Genomic DNA, 17612 nt, shown 5'->3' with positions numbered 1-17612 from the left:
AATAGCCACTCTAGCTAGTGGCTACCATATTGGACAGCCATAGCTCTGGAGCACATTTGGCATGCCCAGATTCTGTTTTACATGCTCATTCTTTGCTTCATTCTCCTTGTGACCCTCCTCTGTCCCTATTCTTGTCTACCTAGTCCTTCCAGTTTGATGTGCTAAGTGGCTGTCTTCCAGCTTCCAACATTGGTTCTGTTTCCTGGTTATTGATTTTCTCTCTCTCGTCACAGCCCTGGACTATCTTCCATTTGACTCATGCCTTTATACCTCCCCAATTTGTCCCAGTGTGTGGAACTAGATAAAGTAGGATTCAGAGAATCCTGTCCTGCCACATTGGGCCCTTCAATAGGCCTTCTTCACTCCTTTTCCTTGGTTTCTTTCCTGGGCCACTTTAACCAGCCAGTTGGTAACCTGGAATATTCTTTGATGTTTTCCCTCCCTGACAACCTGGGTTAGAAGATGGGACAGTTGAAAGAAATGGAGGGTGGGGAGGAAGGGTTATAACAATAAATACTTTGAAAAACCATTTTGATTTGAGGTCTCTGATAGCAGGTAAAGGACTCCATCCTGAGGACTTTTCTATTGGTTGTTTTTAACTTTGATTTGTATAAAGATAGCAGTATCAATAGATTGATTACATTTGTGGATGTAAGGGATGGATTCAGGATACAAAAAAAGGTGACAGGCCAAAGCATTTGGCCAAATTTAACAAAATGAAATGTAATGACAAATCTCAGATCCTGTATTTGGGTCTAAATGCCTAATTACCTACATACCAATGCACAGTTTAGAAAGCTTGGTGTTTTTTTTGCTGATCATTAATCAGTGGTGGATAACAAAAAAGGTAATATACTCTGGGAAAGTACTATAGAATCCTCTCCAACAAGCAAGTTCTTATCCAAGAGAGATTTGCTCATTTCCATACCAATCAGACCACATCTGGATCATTGTTTCAGGTTCTGAGCACTCACTTTAAAAAAGGCGGGGAGGGGACACTGATAAACTAGCCACAGTGGTAAAGGGACAGGTAACCTCTGTATATGAACTGGGACAACTAAGCCTTAGGAGAGCAAACCATGGGGACAGGGTCACTGTCCTCAGTCTCTGCAGGGCAGTCACAGAACAGGGAGCAGACATGCTTCAAGGGGCTCCAGAGGGCAGAGCAAAAAACCAAAGAGTAAAAATTCAAGCGGACTTCAGCGCAGTGGGAGGAAAATATTTCCAATTGAACTGTGATTTTTTGCAGTTTAATCTACAGAGGCACAGTTTGGTAGAGCCCCTGGAGGAACAATATTAAACGTGCCCCAAAGCCAGTCTGCTCAAAGATGGGTTGTTCTGTACTGATGGATGGCTCATTCAAATGTGTAGGCCCTATACTTGCTGACCCCGTTTAGCTTGCAGGTTCTATATTAAGTGTCAGATTCTTCTCATTCTAGCTCAGCATTCTAATTAAATAACCTTGGCTCCTTGCATGTGGAAAACAGGTTTCAGGCACAGAACCTCTAGCACCAAGCAGAATGGCAACATAATTTTAGCTCCTGAGCAAAATGGGTCTCACAATAGCGGCAGTGCTACATGCACATTAACATTTGAATATGCTGTATAATAAGCGTGCTAATGACTCTGAGAAGAATACTTGAAGAATAAAATCAGCTGTGATCATTAGAGGAGAAAGGGGCTAGCAATTTATAGCATGGCTGCTGCTTGATATTCAAAAACACATGACGGTTCTCGTCACAGGTAAAAGGTAATTACTGTGATTATAAACTGTAATGAGAGTGGCAGGAAGTGATCAGAATTTTATTGGAAGTAAGTACGCAGTACAGTTATGGTTTTTGTTGTTCTTGGTTGTTTTTTTTTTAACCACATTCAGATTTATTACTAATAAAAATGTGTCCCCATTTGGTTGTTTGGCTCCTTTGAACAGTTTAGATGTGAACCCATTGCTGCATTGCTAATCTCAACTGTGCAGAAAATGGCTGGCAGAGCTCACAAGGGTGATGAGAAGCGGGGAGGGGGCGGACCTCAGGCTGGATGCAGGGCCACGACAGATAATCACCTGGTGCTAGGATAGAAGCTGTAATGGGGACCTGGTACCTTATGCCTTGTACTATCTAGACCAGCAGCTCTCAAAGTCTCATCTGTAGACCGCTTGTGGATCCTGCTACTCTTTCAGGGGGTCCATAAGACCAAATTATTTGTATAATAATATTAAGGTGTTATTTGTCTTTTTCACAGCATTGAACAACCACATATTGTATGACTCAACTTATAACATCTGTCCCAAACAGGCAAATCTATAGAGACAGAACACAGAGAAGCAGCTGCAGGGATCAGGGGAGGCCAGAAGGTACAGGGTTTCCTTTTGGGGTGAGGAAAATATTCTAGAACTAGTTTGTGGCAGTGGTTGTGAATGTCTGAAATGTCACAGGATTGAATACTTTAAAATAGTTAAAACAGTGAACTTTATGTTATGTGAATTTTACCACTTTTTTTTTTTTTTAAAGACCGAGGGAGAGAAAGTTTGCAGATTGTACTGCATGAGAAATTCTTCCCATCCAGAATTTTGAAGCTTCTTGAGGGTTTTCTAGTTCTGGAAGTTCTCCTGTTTGTGAGGCCCTTTCAATAGCTACAATTCTTAAAGTAAGGAGACATTTTCCTTATTCCCTGGATAGGCTAGGCTCTTTAAAACCTTTAAAAGACTCTTTAAAAGACTGCCTAATGCTTTATCTTTTTGCTTTATCCTTTCTGTCAACCTGGAAAGCTACTACTTGTTCTCCGAAGCCCATCTAAAAATGACACTCCCTTGGTGAAATGTTTCTGGACCTCCACCCCCAACCTACCCAAGGAAGAGCTGGTCGCTTCCCCCAGTCTGCGTTCTTAGAGTACTTTGTTGATATTCCTTATATCGTATTCCTGGCGCAAGGAATTGTATCACAGTTACTCACAATACATAATTTTTTGTTAATGTGTCTGTCTCTCCTAAAAGGTGACTCTTAAAAGTGGGAGTATTTCTCGTTACCCCAAAATCCCAGTACACACACACAGCTCTCAAATGTTGTACCAATTATTAACTTTATATTAAGTAGTTTTAAAGTTTTTTTATTCATTTATTTTGAGAGCAAGAGAAAGCATGTGTGCAACCTGAGAGAAGCAGAGAGACAGGGAGAGAGAGAATCCCAAGCAGGCTCTGTGCTGTTATCCCAGAGCCTGATGCAGGGCTGGAATCCACAAATGTGAGATCATGACCTGAGTGGAAATCCAGAGTCAGACGCTCAACCGACCGAGCCACCCAGGCACCCCTTAAGTATTTTTAAAAAGGCTTTACAAACATTGACTCATTTAATCCTTATAACCTTATATACATTTTATAGAAGGTTCACCTGAGGAAACAAAACTTTGGGTCATGACGAGATGTTAAAACAGCAAAACTGCATGACACTAAAACCACATTATAGCTTGGCACATGGTTGGTACTCAACAAATGCCTATTCTGGCAAAAGGAAAACTGGTTAAGAATATTAGGCAAATACGGGCGCCTGGGTGGCTTAGTCGGTTAAGGGTCCAACTTTCGCTTAGGTCATGATCTCGCGGTTCGTGGGTTCGAGCCCCGCGTCGGGCTCTGTGCTGACTGCCAGCTCGGAGCCTGGAGCCTATTTCAGAGTCTGTGTCTCCCTCTCTCTGACCCTCCCCTGCTCACGCTGTCTCTCTCTCCCTCCCTCTCCTAGAAATAAAGAAAAATATTTTTTAAAAAAAGAATATTAGACAAATAAAAGCATTCTATTCTTACGACTTGTTAAATGTTTATATATATTTTTTAGACTTCACAGAGTGTTAGAGCTGGGAGGGGCCTTGGCTATCTCCCTGTGCAAGTTAGAGATAGGGCAGGGGGAGCTCCCAGGAGGTCCTGTGGAAGCAACATGGCCCTGGAGCTTAAGGGGGGAGATGAGGAGCAGGGAAAGGGGTCTCCCAGGAGTGGAGAGAGTGATTAAGTTAACTAAGAGAGAGATGGTAGCTTAAGACAATTATTCAACCAGCACTAAGGAAACCCCCTACCCAGGAGAGAGGCCAGAGGAAGGCAGAACTAGGACATGGGAGAGCCAGAGAGCAGCCCAAGAGGCTCCGGAGCACGCCTGCCCCACAGGGGACGCGCAGCATCTCTAACCAAAGAGCATATCAAGGCCTCCCACAAAAACCAGCTGGGTCTCTTACCCCACATCACCCTGGTAGATCTTCCCAGAGGCAACTGTTGCCAACTCTTAGCTTCCAATGTTTACCTCCGTATTTATCAACACATGTTTCTGTTGCTACACCTTGGTTTTCCCACTTTATATATTGAGTTCCTAGTATTAGAAGTATTAGTATTAGAAGATTAGGACTTAGCTGTCTACCGCCACCCCTTAAAACCAGGTGTGCACCAGTAACCTGGAAGCCAAGTGACCCATCTGAAAGGGAGGCAGCTCCTACTTATCAGGTTTTTGCCAGAAATGCAGCTCCAGGCCGACATACGTGACAAAGTATGTTAATTTGTAAGTAACCAAACCACAGCCAAAAAACCGTCTTAACAATGAAGCTCCCACCGGAAGTCCAGGGTAACTCAAGCTTCAAGGTTGGTTTGATTCAGCACAACACCAGCCTCATTAAAGCTGACTTCCGTGTGAGATGGATACCAACAGTTCCCAAGCTCCTCACCCAGATCCAGACAGATGGTCATTTCTGGAAGCCTCTTTAGCAAACCTCTTTTGGTCTAGATTGAGTCATGTGCCTGTAGTGGATACTGGGGAGAACTCCTCAGTTCTCTCTTCAGGGCAGGCATAGCCAGCCATCCCTCAGCTGCTGGGAATAGTCTGCCAGTCAGTCTCAGGTCTCAGGAAGCCACTTCCCCCAAGGCTTTACACCCCTTCCCCGGGGTGTGCCTGAGGCCAGCAACTGGCTAATGTGGGAATACAAACACCTAGCCCCTGTTCTTCAGTTTGGGACAATTCTGAAGGGCCATCCCCATTCTCAAATTCCTGGTGGGACCAGCTGAGGCCTTGGTTGTAACTACACTGTAGTTAGCTGGTCAGCTTCTCACGCCCACCCTGTCCTCTGCACGTCTCCACAGGTGTATGTCCTGAGGACTCTCCTCAATAAACCTGGTGTCTGCTAATTCTCCATCTCGGATTCTGTTCCCAATCTAAGTCAGTGCCAGCTTCTGAATCAATAAAGGTGACAAGAGGTGGGACTATGCTAATGAAGTAGGACTAGTTTGCATACCCTGTTATAGAACTAGGGCTGGGATCAACCTCTCCCAAAGCACTTAGGCTGAAGCAGAGAGGCTAGGGACTGGAACAGAACTTTGAATTTTTTACAAAAAAGAGAAGAATCCTACTGGAGACGAAATGATACAGATTTTTTCATCTTTCAAGACAAGCCAGAATCTCATGATGTTTTAACATTGGAAACAAATTTAGATGTTTTTAAATGCTATGAAGAGCCAACAAGACATTGTCCAACATTTCAGCAGTCTGCAATCTTGGCCAGAAAGAACACAGGTATAGTTAGTTGCCCCGGAGAGCAAAGCTAGGACTGATAGTTATGTGAAATCAAGATTTCAGTTCAACCTGATGAATGGTTTCCTAATGATGCGAGCAATATAAAAGTGGAATGAAGCATCTCCGGAGAAGGTGAATTCTTTGGCACCAAGCTTCATGTTTGGGTCTTCTTAGAATTTGAAGTATATGATCTTTGAGATCCTATTCATTAACATCCACATAAAGTGCCCTATAGTCACAAAATATCACTGATACACCCTTATCCCAATATTAACAGCAACCAGCATTGGGATTGTACCAATAGTACTAGTGAAAGACGACTCAGTTTCCTTTTCCTGGAATACACTTGACTCATCACTTCTGAATATTTACCTAAGTACCAAAGGGAAAAAGGGTATCTTGTCTTAGATACAGACATGCCACTAGCAAATTCTTTACAGAGATCACATCATGATAACCTCTGTTGCTTAGAAATTAGCATTATATTCTAGCATGTCAGAGCTGGAAGCATCTCAGAGATCATGCAGTCTTGTTCCATTTAATGGAAGACCCAGAGAGGGGAAGGGACCTAAATTACACAGAAAAACCGGGACCAGGATCTGGAGCAGAGTTCTTCCCACTGCAACCCAAATGGCCTATTTTTTGTCATTAAACTGAAATAATTCCCCATCACCCAGCTATTCCAGAGTGACAGTACTTCTGGTCTAATGGACTTCAAGGTTCTAGGAGGTAGCCAGTCTCTGGTGGCAATTCCCTTTCAGCAGCCTAGAATGTCCAGCCATTTATAGAGATAGTTGATTTGATTATGCTTAGTAGTTACTTGTCTTAAAGGTATTATGTTCATATGGTTCCAAATTTACTGTTCTTTCCACGATGTCACTATACCTGGAACCATGGTGTTAGCCACCAGGAGCAAGATGAAGGTACAAGTGGGACTGGCAGGTAGGCTGAGCCACTGACCCATAGCTCCTTAAATTCCCTAATAGGACAGAGCCTGCAGAGGGACTGATTGGCCCAAGTTGTAAAGAGAAGAGGGTCTCAACAGGGAGATGACCACGTTGAAACAGACTGGTCTCATCCTGCTCATTCATCCCATACCTCTAATCTGACACAAAGCCCTGTTGAGTCTTCCTGTGAAATATTTATCCTGCCCAGCTCTCCCTCTCTCCTCTCACAGCAAAAAACAAACAAACAAACAAAAAAACAAAACAAAACAAAACTTGATTTGGACTTGAGTTATCCCACGTGTAGGTTACTGCCACAGGCTTTTAATTCACTTCCTCTGGGTGCAGAAATAGCCTAAACTGAAATGAGCATGTATTACATCTGGTTTTTATTTACAGCACATGTGTAAATTTTGCTGGTCTTTAAAAAAGCCTAGATTTTTACCCTTCGACTCTACGTAGTGAAAAAAAACACTGTAAGTGCCACGCAAAGACTCGCTCCAGGTCAGAAACAAGGCTGGTCACCAGAAAGAAGAAACTTGCTCAGAAAATGGAGGGGTGCCTGGGTGGCTCAGTTGGTTGAGCATCTGACTTCAGCTCAGGTCACGATCTCATGGTTCGTGGGTTCGAGCCCCGCATCAGGCTCTGTGCTGACAGCTAGCTCAGGGCCTGGAGCTGGCTTTGGATTCTGTGTCTCCCTCTCTCTCTGACCCTCCCCTGCTCATGCTGTCTCTATCTCTCTCTCAAAAATAAATAAAATATTTGAAAAAAGAGAAAAAAAAGAAAATGGATAAACAAGCTGCATTATATTTATACATTAGCATACTATCCATTAATACAAAGAAGTGAGCTACTGATGCACCCAGCAACCCAGATAAACTCAAAAGTACCATGTTAAGTGAAAGAAGTCAGCACCTGTAGTATGATTTCATTCATATGAAGTTCAAGAAGAGGCAAAATCATCTCTTGGGGATATAATTTGGGATAAGGGTTGCCTCTGATAGGGCATGGGAAGGGATACAGGGGAATGTGATAGCTGTACTTTCTAACTTGACTGGGGTATTAGTTATACATCTTTGTCAGAACTCACCAACTGTAGGCTCAACACCTGTACATTTTACTGTATGTAATTATTCCTTAAATTAAGGGAGAAAAAACAACCTACCTGCTCACGCTGTTGTAGAAAGAAGAACCCCCATGTCTGGTGAAAAACAATGGCTTCCTACCAGTCCCCTGCCCTCTCAACTTCTCACTAAAAACATCAGAAGAATTGGGGAAATTTGGAATCTCCCAGCACCATACAAAATCCGACAGAAATGCAATGCCAGAATATTTGCATTATTTCTTCTCCTTTAAAGCGCATGTTGCAGCTGGATTAAAAAAAATCATATCCTACCACTTTCCTTCTTTTCTTTTTTTAAAGATATTTCCAGACTATGATACTTTTTTTAATAAATTTTTTAAAGTTCATTTATTTTTTGTGAGAGAGACAGACAGAGAGCACGAGCTGGGGAGGGGCAGAGAGAGAGGGAGAGAATCCCAAGCAGTCTCTGCACCCTCAGCACAGAGCCTGAGGCAGGGCTCAAACTCCCGAATCGCAAGATCATGATCTGAACTTAACCGACCGACCGAGCCACCTGGGCGCCCCATATCCTACTACTTTCATTCCCTGAGCAGATGCCTGAGAAAGGGTATGAAGCTCCTTGGCCCCTCCCACACCACCTGTCCTCTGTCACTCTGGGGACATCTAGGCTTTTGGGAACAGATCTAAGGCAGCCAGAACCTCGTTTCTTAGTATCCACAGCCACCGCCAGGAGCCTCCCTTGCCAGTTTGCTTGCTGTTTAAATTTCATTTGTTTCAGAGTTAATACACCAGAGTTTTTAACGCCAAATAGGACCATAGTGCTTATTACCCAAACAACAGCTCCTGCCCGCCCTTCCCACCTCACCCCCCAGAGTCCCCAGGGCTTCCAGTTCTTTTAGCAGTTGCCTCTGTTTGCCTCCTTTTATATAAATAACGTGGTTATGTTACTCTTTCGGTCTTGTTTTTATTTGACACAGTAACTATTACTATTAACTATTGACTTCCTGCTATGAAAAATAGGAATTTTGCTCTCTCACACCCTCACCGTGGCACAGCTTTGACTACCCCTCCTTTTAGTACTGGTTGTTTATGTTAATGGGACTTCGTGCTTGCAGATGAGCCACATTAAAACAAACAAACAAACAAACAAAACTACTTCTTGTACAACTTTTTTATTTTTTCTGGAGTTAAGAGTTACCTCTTTTCATTGCTTTCATTTCTCCATCGGAGCTATGAAATTATGTCAGGGTGCTTACACAGGAGGTAATCCTCATTTTCATTTTCCTGGACTCTTCTGATCTCTTGCTCCGTCTGTACTGGGTTGCTCCCCAGGCCTGCCATACAGCTACCCATGTGGGAGTATATTCTGCAGTAGCTTCATGAGAAAGAATGCATGGAGGGTTACTATTTTGAGATCTTGAATATCTGAAAACATTTTTAGTCTTCTTTCACTCTTGAATGATCGTTTGGCTGCATGTTAAGTTCTTAGAGGAGGATGCTTTCCCTCAGAATTTTCTCAGGAGGCATCAATTACTCCACTGTCTTCTAGCTTCCCATGATCCATTGAGAAGTCTCATAACAGGGGTGCCTGGGTGGCTCAGTCGGTTGAGCGTCTGACTTCGGTTTAGGTCATGATCTCATGGTTCCTGGGTTCCGGCCCCATGTCGGGCTCTGTGCCGACAGCCAGGTCAGAGCCTGGAGCCTGTTTCAGATTCTGTGTCTCCCTCTCTTTCTGACCCTCCCCTGCTCATGCTCTCTCTCTCTGTCTCAGAAATAAAATATTTTTTAAAAATTAAGAAAAAAAAGAGAAGTCTCATAACATTTGATTTAACATTTTTTTAATGTTTATTTACTTTTGAGAGAAAGAGAGCCAGAGTGCAAGTGGGGGAGAGACAGAGAGAGAGGGAGACTCAGAATCTGAAACAGGCTCAGGCTCTGAGCTGTCAGCACAGAGGCCGACATGGGGCTCGAACTCACAAATTGCGAGATCAAGACCTGAGCTGAAGTTGGACGCTCAACTGACAGAGCCACCCAGGCGCCCCATAACATTTGATTTTTGATCCTTTCATTATAACCCCCCACACACACACACTTAGGATACTTTTAGGATCTCTGGTTTTCAGAAATCTCATTACACTATAATTTGGTGGGCCATTTCAATCTGAAAATTCAAAGGAACTGTGCTACATTATTGCTTGATAAGTTCATCCTTTACAGCTACAGTACTGAAAATGCAGACACTTGAGGGTCTCTCAATGGAAGTACCAGTGGGCTTCCTAATCACCACAGAGCGATGCCCTCTAGTCTTTAAGACCTATAAGTGCACACAGAGTTTCCGCTCACCTTTTTATGCCTCTCTTGTAAATATGAATGGACATTCAAGAATGATCAGATGCTCAGGAAAGACTCTAACACAAGAGCCAAAACTCTGAGTTCGTAAAAAGTAAGTTGGAGAAAATGAACACAATTCAGATATGATAATAAACCTTTATCCCCTCAAAGATAGGAAAGATGTTACATCGATGAAATAAAAACAGGATGCTATGAAAAATGAACAATTATAAAGAACAAGAGACAGCCCTTGGAAATTAAAAATATTGTAGCTAAAACAAATCTTGTTATTTTACATATTTTCTCTTAAATCAGTCACTTCCCTTCCCTCCTCCCCCCCCCCAAAAAGAATCCTCCAATCTCCTGCCTGGAGATTAGCTAGTAGCCTTCAGGAACTTCTGGTGCAGGAAGGCAAGTTGGAAGGATATCTCATAGTTTGGGATGTAGATAGACTTCCACTAATTCTCTCCATTTTATTCTTCTGTCTTTCTTGAATTCTGATTAATCTAATATTGGACCTCCTGGGCTGTCTTTAATTCTATTTTTCCTTTAGTAAATTTTTTTCTTTTTGTTCTGCTTTCTGGGAAAATTTCCTCAACTTTACTTTTGAATCCTTTTAAAGATTTGGGAGGGGATGGCAATAAGCATATGAGTTAAATCCATCACCACTATCAAATTACAGAGCATCTCTGCTACTTCAAAAGAAAGACCATACTCATTAGCACTCGCTTCCCAGTACTCCCAGCCTTTGGCAACCACTAATCTACTTTCTGCCTCTCTGAAGTTGCCTATTTTACACATTTCACATGAAAGGAATCGTATGTGGCCTTCACGTCTGGCTTCTTTAATTTAGCATAATATTTTTAAGGTTCAGCCATGTTGTAGCATCTATCAGTACCACATTCCTTCTTGTGGCTGAAAAAAATTCCATTGTATGGATATACTACATTTTGTTTATTCAGTCATCAGTTTAGGGACATTCGCATTATGTACACCTTTTGGCCATAAATAACACTGCCATAAACATTCATGTGCAAATTTTGCACTGACATATATTTTCATTATCCTGGGTACATACCTTGGGATGAGACTGCTGGCTTTGTTTAGCTTTGTAAGGAACTGCCAAGCTGTTTTCCAAAGCAACTGCACCATTTTACATTCCCCCCAGCAATGCACAAAGGTTCCAATTTTTCTACATCCTCACTGACACTTGTTGTCTATCATTTTTATTATAGACATCTTGGCAGGTGTGACGTGGTGTATCATTGTGGTTTTGGTTTGCATTTCCCAATGCCTACTGATCTTGAGCTCCTTACACATGTTTATTGGCCATTTGTATATCTTCTTGGGAGAAATGTCTATTTACAGTTTTTGTTCATTTTTAATTGGGTTGTCTTTTTGTTGTTGAGGTCTAATAGTTCTTTTTATATCCTGAACACAAGTCCCTTGTTAAATATATGATTTCCAGATATTTTCTCCCATTCCATGCATTGTCTTTTCACTTTCTTCCTGGTGTCTTTGAAGCACAAAGTTTTTAAATTTTGGTTAAGTCAACTTTATCTTTTTTTTAGTTTGTCTTGCTTTTGGTGTCACAACTAAGAAAGCTTTACCTAATCCAAGGTCATGAAGATGAACTCCTTTGTTTTCTTCTGAGTCTTATAGTTTTAGCTCTAATATTTAAGTCTGTGATCCACTCTGAGTTAATTTTTGTATATTCTGTGAGGTAGAGATTCAACTTCATTTGTTTGCACGTGGATATCGAATACTCCCAGCACCATTTCTTTAGACGCTATCCTTTTCACATTGAATTGTCTTGGTGCCCTTAGGTTTTCAACCGTGTCATTAGTTGAAAAGTGACTGACAAAGGTCTTTAAAATATAATATGCCTAGGGTTACCTGGGTTAAGCGTCTGACTTCGGCTCAGGTCATGGTATCACAGTGAGTTCAAGCCCCACATGGGGCTCTGTGCTGACAGCTCAGAGCCTGGACCCCACTTCGGATTCCATGTCTCCCTCTCTCTCTGCCTCTCCCCTGCTCGCACTTTGTCTCTCTCCTTCAAAAATAAATAAACATTAAAAAAAATTTTTTTTAACAAGATAATATATCTAATTTAGGCAAGGGTGAGGGGAAATCTTACACCATGCTAATGGGAATACAAAAGAAATGCAGCCTGTAAAGGGCAATTCACCATGCACATCCAAATTTGAAATATATACACTTTGATTCAGGAATTGTACTTCTAGGAATTTATTTCAAGGGAGCTAATTGTACAAAGATGTTATGCATGGTGGTGAACAACTGGAAATAACTTAAATGGCTGTGAGCAGGAGACCAGGAGAATAAATTATGCCACATCCATACAATGAAATATGATGCAGACTATAAAAATGATGGAGATAAAACAAATTAACAAATAAATATGATGGAAACCTAGATTTATTGATTTGGAGCAATCTATTGCTAGGAGAAAAAGAAAAGCACGCCACAAACCACCACTTATAGTAGGATTCCATTTATATAATATTACATATTTTACATATGCGTCTACATTCATAGAGACAGTTTGGGAAATATTCACAAAAATGTTAACAGTGGTTGCCGCTAGGTCATGGGATTTTGGCTGGCTTGTATTTTCTTCTTTATACTTTTTTGCATTGCATGAATTTGCTACATGAATATGTATTGTCTTTATATTCAGAAAAAGAAAAGCTATTTTCATTTTGTAGAAGAATGTCCTCAAGGAATGTATATTGTGGAAGGCTCCTCAGTGGCATGGAAATGTGTTCATAATATATTGTTAACCAAAGAAAAGCAGGTTCCAGTATCACCCTTATCAAAAAATTTTAATGTAATATATACAGCATTTCCTAGGTACTATGATACTTCTTTTCACTCCTTGCTATTTCTGAAATAAGGATGTCTCGCATAATCGGTATGAATATTTAATGTAGGGGGCTCCCCCCTCCCCACCCTCCTGGAAAGCTGTTATTAATGAGACCCTCCTGGAAAGCTGTTATTAATGAGATGATGCTTGCGGCAATCTGAGACTTGAGAAAGTGCCATATGTGTGTAGAGAAAAGACTGGAGGAATAGACACCAAAACATGAGCAGTGCTTAGCCCGGAGTTGAGATGTTAATTTTCTTCTTTTCGTTAAATATAGTTTCCAAGTTTTCTATAGTGTGTGCATAGATAAACATTAAAAATAATAATAAGCCACCCAGGAACCTGACTGCTCTGCTTTTCAAGGAAGAAGTAGAGTGGAACTTAATGGCCTTTACCAAAGGAAGAGCCTAGCAAATTAGGGAGCACCTATACTGCCAGAGTCGTGTCAGAGACTAGCGTGAGGAAGGAGTACCTTGCATGCCCACCAAGGGGCCCTGGCCAGGCAGGAGCTGGCAAAGCAAGCTTGAGAACAGATGGAAAGTTCAATCAACAGGAACAGGACTCTGAGATCAGTCTTAGTACTGCGTGGACAAGGACATCCCTGTGAGGTAGGAGAGGGTCCAGATGGTCAGGATGCTGGCTAATTATGGAGGAGAGGGGTGCCCAACACTGTGGGGCCATGCAGATATTTTCCAGGCCAGCTCAGGGACACATTCCCAATTCCTCAAATGACACCAAAGACTAAGTCAAATGGAAAATGAGCCCACCCCTTTTGAGAGTGAAAACTTATATAGGTTTGGGTGAGCCCTTCTCTCAGCCAAAGGTGCAGGGTCCCTCCAGGAGATGAAGGACATGGAGCAGAGGTGAAGAACTGATGGCCACGGGAAAACTTCAACAGCCTCTGGGGAGGCCAGCAAGCTCTGGGGTCTCTGTTTAGGGTAAGGGAGGGACTTGGACTTTTGGCGACTGTGCCCAGGACACAGAGAATGCCAGGCACCGTGCCAGGTAGGAGCTTTGCCCACATGACCATGTGTAATCCTCATAGCAGTCTCCTGATGAGCAACCTGAGGCTCAGAGAGGTTATGTGGTTTGTACAAACGCACACAGCCAATTAGTGATAGAACACAGTTCCCAACTCAACAGAGTCCCTCTCTGAAAAGGGAAAATCTGAGCGGAGTTAACACTCATACTAAATATAAATATTGGTTTTTTTTTTTTTACAAAAAATATGCATAATAGACAGGCGGACAAAGGCTGCAAGGATATATGCCTTAATGGTGTAATGGTGGTTATGTCTCAGTGGCAGGAATTTAAATTAAAAATGTTTTTTTCTGGACTTTGGTGTTTTGATTTTTTCTTTTTTTTCCTTGCTTTCCAATTCCTCCATGATGAGCACGTAAATCTTCTTAAAGCAGAGAAAACAAGACATTTTTTTCAGAAGCAGTTGTGAGGACTAGTGGATCAAAGTAACGAGACTGAATTATAGTGAAACCTTAATGACAGAGAAATCCAGGTTCTTACTGGCTACATGAGTTCCACTTGGCTTCACTGAACCTGTTTCCTAAACAATAAAAGGGGATTATAATCTTGTCCCAGCGAGCTGTTGCCAGGATTAACTGAGATGCAATGTACATGAAAGTCTCAAGCACGGTACTTGGCATAAGGATGGTGTTTAATAAACATTAAACTTGACGAGTCATAGCTTTTCACGCTGCACCAGGAAGGCCCAGCACCTACAGCTGTTTCAGGGAGCGGAAAGGAATCTGGTTTCTTTGGCAGGGGCCCCTTACTGGACCTATAGCTGCCGACACACCTGACACTCTCCCCGCCTCTGTTCTTATCATCTGGAGACTAATTGGATCTCATTCCTTACCCCATTTTCACCTATTTGCCTCTCTTTCTCTGTTTCAAAAATCTCAGCTGCCTAGACAGTAGTTTTGAATACGTGTGACATCATTTTCAACATAACACACATTTGCAGAGCACCTGTGTCCTAAAGATGGCCCCGGGCTTCTACTCTCCGTACCCTCAGAAATATTTGTATGAGCTCACAGTCTATTTGAGAATCTAGGTCCTTCAGCTCCCATTTGTAGTCTGACTGCTGTAGCAGGTACACAAAGGGTGTGTGGAAACCCAATAGGCAAATTTACCAGCGTACGCACATATGCACGGGAGAGCAGGGGGAGAAGTATTTAGTATTTAAAGAACAATGATCTCATGCGTCAGCTTCATATACTGTCTTTACTAAAGAGAAAATGTGCCCGTTCTGCTAAACTGGCTTCAAAGCCAGTCAAACGAACGCTCCAGTGGGGCTGTTTCCTCCCGTCTTCAGATTTATTAAATTCTGTTCACAGCCACAAAGTTTGTGGAAGGCGCCGGTCATCTCATGATGTTGCTGAGGCAGTGGGGTGGAACAGGGCCAAGGAGTTACAAACTAGCTCAGAGAGTTCTCCTCGGACATTTTGGAGCTTCCTGGAATACACATTCTGATTAACAGACAGTTTTAGGACTCCAATGAGTGCCCAAGCTGGGCATTATTTGGCAGATTTTTTTTTTAACTTATTAGGCAAACACTAACTTTGATGGGAGCAAAAAGAGTCACCCATAGTTCAGACTCTGTAAGAAACTAAGTGGTTTTCACTTTTGCTTATTCTCTTTCAGCCCTTGTTCAAATTCATAAATCCCTGAACATGATGATAATTGTAGATTAGACACAATTATATATTCTACTTCTTTCTCACACCCAGATGCAGACTCAGAATGATGTTAAGCACGGCAACATTCAAAAGTAGGGCACTGTGACAACAGCCCCTTCAGGCCTGTGGACTGACAGTCCAGTGGAAGATGTTGGCAGGGCACGCAGACACACCCTGTTCCGCCTGTGTTATTTATGCCTCTGGCAGTGAAGCCCCTGACAAAGAAGCATGTCACTGGAACACATGCTCTTTGTTCACAGAGGTGCATGCCAGCACCGGCTGTGTCAGAAGGGACAGTACCCGGTTTGTAGTCTCTCCTCCTTTGGCTCTTTTGCTTTCTTTTTATTTGCTTGCACATTGTGGCTATGTTTATTAATTACTTTGTAGCTTAATCTTATAAAACAGACATTTATCCTGTGAGCTATGTACTATGTATCATGGGGAAAGAGGCCTTCATACTCTTGAGTTGGTTATAGAGGACAGGATCTCAAGATTTGCCCCCTTTCTCCCTAAGGATCAGTACCACCTCTCCCATGAGTCACCAGGTCACCGCTGTCTCTAGCCCAGAGCTACCATGTTCCAGTCTCCTTCAGCACCTCTCCCTTACCTGTGAGAAGGCACCTGCATGCCGTGTGCTATTAAAGGCTGGCTACAAAGGCTCTCAACCTACTATTCCAAGCAGGCCCCATGCTATGACTTCATTCCAGTCGGACTGATGGTGTAACAGAAAAGATGGCAGACTTTGGACATAGACTCATCTGGGTTTAAATCTTAGCTCTACCTCTTGTTGGCCATGGAGCTTAAGGACCCAGAGCTTCAGTTCCTCATCTGTAAAATGATTAAAACACAATTAGGGCGCCTGGGTGGCTCAGTCGGTTAAGGGTCCAACTTCAGCTCAGGTCATGATCTCGCAGTTCAGGGGTTCGAGCCCTGCGGCCTGTTCTGTGCTGACAGCTAGCTCAGAGCCTGAAGCCTGCTTCAGATTCTGTGTCTCCCTCTCTCTCTGACCCTCCTCTGCTCATGCGGTCTCTCTCTCTCAGAAACAAATTTTAAAAAACACAATCTACTTCACAAGGTTGTTTGAAGATTACATGAGAAAGAACATACTCAAGCCTTAAAAGTGGATGGCTCAATTATTGCTTGTTAGCTCATGTAACTGATTTGCTAGTTTTTCATAAAAGCCTTTATCTCATGGCCCTGTGGTTCCCATAACCTTATAGATACAGACCTCCTGTGGTATCCTGAAGACTACTTCCCTCACAATTTTTTGGTCACAGATTTGCCTGCTAAGAATAACATTTTACACACAACACTCAAAAAACAATGTGCTATAAAGCTTTTGCCTTTTCCCCAAAGGCTTCTAAATTTGCTTTGAAATTGTAACTCATTGATATAGGTGGTTTTGTTTGCCACTAAATGAACTCAGGCAAAATGGAAGGGATTGAGTCTTCATTTCAAGAAAACCTTAGGTTAATGCATGGAACTGTGCGTTTTTCTCTTTCATAGGTTGGCAATCTCGTCTATTAAGATCGTATCTGATTTGACACATGGCATATTTACTTATTTTAAGTTTAATACACCCTGAAGTGACTCCCCAGAGGCCTGCAAAACAAACTTAGTGCTCTAACCCTGGCTCTCAGGGTGCTGTCTGAGCCGGACCATTACAAAGGCTACCTGCCAAGCTTGGCCAAAACGCAGCCCATCGAGAATTTACACACCTCGCAGGGGTGCCCTGAGGAATAAATGAGATAAAAGTTTGCAGGAAAACTTCGTTAAAACTCCGAGACATTAGAAATGCTAATTGCTGCCTCGCTAGCCCAGGTTTAAGTGTTAGAAAACCCAGGGAGATTCTCCGAAACTTGGGGACACTCGGTCCCTCTGTGGCTCTGGCGGTGGCGGGCGCCGGGGCTCCTCGGTGCCCGCAGGCCCGGACGGCCAACTCCGCCTGGTGCCGCGCGGTGAGACGCGGGCCGGCCTCAATTCCGCCCCCGACGGGGGTCCCCGCAGCACAGCTCTCCCCCGCCCCCGCCCCAGGCCAAGGGGAGCGGGGTTCGCGCTGTTGGCTTCGCACCGCGTGAGGAAGGGGAAGGCAAACCCGAAAACCCCTATCCGTGCTTCCTTCACGTCTCCCGACTT

This window comes from Crocuta crocuta, unplaced genomic scaffold (genome assembly GCF_008692635.1).
Source record: "Crocuta crocuta isolate KB4526 unplaced genomic scaffold, BGI_CrCroc_1.0 scaffold431, whole genome shotgun sequence".
NCBI classification, from domain to species: domain Eukaryota; kingdom Metazoa; phylum Chordata; class Mammalia; order Carnivora; family Hyaenidae; genus Crocuta; species Crocuta crocuta.
The sequence above is the reverse complement of the archived record's forward strand: the minus strand, read 5'-3'. Positions refer to the sequence as shown.